The sequence below is a fragment of the Emiliania huxleyi genome, assembly GCF_000372725.1.
Source record: "Emiliania huxleyi CCMP1516 unplaced genomic scaffold EMIHUscaffold_399, whole genome shotgun sequence".
Taxonomy (NCBI): domain Eukaryota; phylum Haptophyta; order Isochrysidales; family Noelaerhabdaceae; genus Emiliania; species Emiliania huxleyi.
In genome coordinates, this window is record NW_005198972.1 from 65,210 (window position 1) to 69,761 (window position 4,552).

Here is a 4,552-nt window from a genome sequence, read left to right on the forward strand (position 1 = left end):
CGCAGCCACATGCGGAGCACGTGTGCCAGGCGTCCACGTCGAGTGCGTCACTTGGCTCGCTTTCCGCGCTTCTTCCTGCTGCCGCCTGCCCGCGGAGGGCTGCCGGCCTGCGTCGCAGGGCTGCGGCACTGCTCGGACTCCTGCTCCTCCTTCGCGTGCGCCAGCGCCTCGTCAAAGCTGGAGCAGTCGAGCCACCCCCAGTCCTCCTCGTCGGCGAGAGGGCACACTGCCGACTCCATGAGCGTCCTCGGCGACGCTTGCTCGGCGACCGCGCAGCAGACGCGACGATGCTCCGCCGGAAGCCGCGGCTCGCACGCCTCGCAGACAGCGACAATCCCGCACTTGGAGCAGAGGCGGGAGCACTTGCGGTTGCAGACGATGCAGCGGAAACCGGTGGATCGAACAAAGATGGACGCCGTCTGCCGATCGGCGCAGGTGATGACCAGGCGTGTAGCCTTCTGAGCGCTCTTCTGGCAGTTCTCAACAAGCTTCGTGATCGCCACAGCCTCGGAGAGGCCGGCTGGTGGCAGCGCCGTTGCGAAGCTCAGAAGCGTGTCGGTATCATTCGGAGGGATTCGCAGCAGCGCATCGACGGTCGCTGCGTCAAGCTGCTGAAGAGTCGCTTCAAGCAAGCCCACGGAGCGCACCTTCACCATGGAAACCAGTGTGGTCGTTGGACGTTCGCGTCACGGGCGGCAATTTACGCGTTCACGGCCTCACCATTTCCAGTGTTGTAGCTCTTCCCTCGCCAGTCACAGGCGGCCAGTCGAGTCTATTTTAGCGCAGCCATCACCCACCCCCGCCGCTGTGTCTGTATGTAAAGTATGTATTGTGGCTGTGTCTGTGTCGGCGAGGGTGGTGCTGGTTGGTGGCGTCCCTACTGTCTGTCTGAATACGTTTTCCACGTATTCCAAATGACCTCCCAGAGGCCTGTATTCTGCCGTATTCCACCCGTATTCCACGTATTCCATGGAATACGCCGTATTCCAAGCTCCAAAAATGGACGTATTCCGGCTAAAAATTTTCTTCGCTCCGCGAATTCACACAGTAGGGCTGGCGTCCCCGTCGGGTCAGGGCTGAAGGCGGGGGAGACCAACCCGATCTCTCCGGCGTCCCGGGAGCGTGATTGACACCCCCCCTGCGCCAACAGCCCCGTGGAGGTAAACCGCTCGTCTAGCCAATCAGCCTTAAGCGAGCGTTCTGGCCGAGTGGCCGTTGGAATGGCCGAGGTTGGCGCTTGGCGGACTTGCGTCCTCGCATCGGAGCCTAGTGTTGTGAGAGAGAGGCAGCGAGAAATTGTGAGACACCTTTGCGCGCGCCGTGAAATTATTCTTCACGCTGCCTGTGCTGTGTCCTCCTGGTTGGTCTGACACTGGAGACTGGCTGGTCTGTCTGCGAACGAACCAGAACGTGGGGCTCTCGTCCCTACGGACTCGGCCGCGGTAACACGCGCCCGCGCGGGCCAGCCGCGCGGTTTCCGCTACTGTCAATGAGGCCCGAGCTTCATGATTGTGTACCGTTGGGATGGCGCCGGCGAGCAACGTGAGTTTGCCGCGACTTTTTTTGCAAAACGAGGTGGCCCACCGTGGCCCAGTACCAGTACAGGGTGGCGACTGCTTGGCCGCGAGGGTGGCTCGAGCGTCTCGCCGGAGTCGCTGGGTGTGCACATATATGCTGCCCTCCGGCGCCAGTTTGCTGCCATACCCGCTCGCCATCACCTTCGCGCTGCTGCTTGCAGCTTCGGCGACCGCCGCCGCTGTTGCTCTCTCCCGTGTCGACTGGCGGCCTGCTGCGCTCATCGTCGGCGCTCCCGGCAAGACAGAGGTGGACGTGCTGCTGCTTCGAGCCATCGTTGCGTTGCCGCTGGCGCTGTCTTTTGCCTTCGGCTTTGTCTGCTGGGCCACAGTCGGTCCTCCGCTGGGAAAGGACCTCCTGCTGTCGCTCAGCCTGCAGCTTCCCGCCGCGATGGTGGCGGGCGCGACGCTGATGCGAGGCCGCACCCTGTCGTACCACTTTTCCAGCAGAGCTCAGGCCGTACTCGCGAGCTGCGCGGCTGTGGCAGCGGTTGCACAACTTTTGATTGCATACACGCCGACCGGCACGGCTGGGCAGCACCACTCTGCCTTTGCAGCGAGCAGCGCGGCGCTGCTCTCGCTCAACCTCGCCCCGCTGCTGGTGATGGCCCGGCTGACCGCAGCGCAACCCTGGCAGCCCGGCCGGGAGGGCGCCGCTGACACTGACGCCGACGATGACGGCACGCCGCCGTTTCAGCCGCCGCCGCCGCTGCTGGTGAGCGCAGCTTGCGCCGTCCTCTACGCCGCCTCCCTCGCGTGGTACGCAACAGCAGGTCCCTTCGTCGCGCCGCTCGAGCCGACAGCGACGTCCCTTGCCGCGGCGGCGGTCTTGTGCCTCGACGGCCTCGCGCTGCTTCACCAGCGGAGCGGCGCTCTGTCGTCTCGCGTCTCTCTGCTCGCGCTGTGTGCGACGACGCGAGTCGTGCTGATCGCTTGCGGCGAGAGCCACGTCGCCACCGGCGAGGCCCTGCTCTACGCTCTCCATGGTGGCTTGCTCGGCCGCCGCGCAATCGCATTGCGCAACCCTCCTCCTCCCTCGCCGCTGCGCGCTTACCTCGCTTCGCTCGTTGCGGCACGGGAGGGCGGCGGAGGGGAGGCGACGTCGGTCGCCGAAAGCGGCAAGGGCGACGACGGCGGCGGCGGCACCAGTTGGGCTGAGCTGTGGCGCAGCGTCTCCTCGGCGGAAGCCTCGCTGTGCCGGCTGACGGCTGCACACGCCGTCGCTGTGCTCGCGCTTGCCGGGACTGCTTTCCGGCCGCTGACCCTCGGCGGCTGCGCGCTGCCGCAGGTTGCCCTCGGCGCCCTCGCTCCGTTTTGCCTCGTTCTCGACCTGTGGGCGGCTCACCTCTTGCGCTCGTGGCGGCGGCGCGGCGCGAGGCCTGACGAGCAGGCATTCCTCCGCGCGGCCGCGGTTTGGAGCGTGGTGTGCCTCGGCTGCGGCGCGGCGTGTGCGGCGCTGCTGCGCTGTGCGCTGCTGCTGCCGCTGGTCGGGCTCTTGCCCGGGATTGCCTTTGGCTGCTCGGCGCTCCGCAGTGCGTGGGAGAGCAATGGCTGGGTCGCCATCGACGTTGCCGGGCTCAAGTCTCTGACTGCTAATGCGAGAGGCTACGCAATACTCGGTGAGGACAACGCCGGCTCTGATTCCGGATCTGGGTCTGCAGCTGGCCGCGGCGGCGGCCTACAGCGCTCGTTTGCGCGCGCTGTGAAGATAGCCCACGAGGAGTCGCCGCGAGACGTGGCTTTGCTGGGTGGCGCAGCTGTCGTGACCGCCCAGGTCATGCTCGCTGGCGTCGCCTTCGGCTGCAGCTTGGCTTCGGCTGCAGCCGGCGCAGCACTCACGCTCCTCCTCATCGAGTCCGTCCTCACCGCCGCAGCGCTCACCGCGGCGCACCACCGCCCGGACGCGCCAGAGCCACTCCTCGCCTTCTGCGGCGCCTTTGCCGCCACCCACCTCGCCGGCGTCGCTCTCCTCGCCGCGCTGTGGCCCCCGCCACTGCAGAGGCCAGCGAGCAGTGAAGCATGCGCCTTCGAGACGGTGGGCATGATCTGGGCGCTGCTCTCGCCCCTCGCGCTCTGTGCGGCCCTGTTGTGGGAATTCGCTGACGACGTAGATCGCACGAGTGGGGCGACACCACGCCACCTGCGGGTGGCGGCGGTGGTGACCGCCGCCACCGCTTCAGCGCTGATCGTTGTAATCGCCACGATGTCCCTCGCCGTCGCTGCCCTCTCGTCGGCGGCGGTGGCATTGGCGTTCGCTGCCACATACGCTCGGCACGAGGCGGCAGTCAACGGCGGCTTTCTCGGGCGCAACGCACGCAGTGCAGTAGAAAGAAGCCTTGCAGGTGCTGTGGCGGTCGGCACTCTCGTCGGCGTTTCCTCTGCTGGCGCCGTTGCCGTAGCGGGATGGACGCTGTCGTTGCTGGCTTCGGCCTCCGTCCTCGCGGCCGCTGCTCGCGCCTCACTGCGTCGGCGCAAGGGCCAACGCTTGCGCCACTGGAGCACGTCCGACGTGTGGTGGCTCCCGCTCCCCTCGACGGTGGTGATGGCTGACGGAGAGGTGCGGCCGTCTAGCGAGCCGGTGGCGCTGCTGCTCGCCGCGGCGGCGGCCACCCTCCTCTGGTCGACCTACGCCACGCTTGTCATCGCTCCACGCGCCGTCGGCGTCGTCACAGCATGGGCCGTGGCGCTCGCCTTGATCGACCAGGCTGCGGCAGCTGCCGCGTCGACGCCTCTCGCGCTAGGCCGTGCATGTCGGCGGCCAGGGAGTGGCGGGGCTGCTGCGGTCCGGTGCTTGCTCACTCACGACGCCGTCTCCGCAGCGCGCAAGGCCGCCTTTGCTGCGAGCGTGGAGGGGCAGGGTGGAGCTCACGAGTCGAACGGCGGCACGGCGCGCGGGTCGAACGGCGGCGCAGCGCCATCGCCGGACCAGACGCCTGAAGGTGCCGAAGCGTGGCTCGTCACGCGCGAGGGCGAGGCTC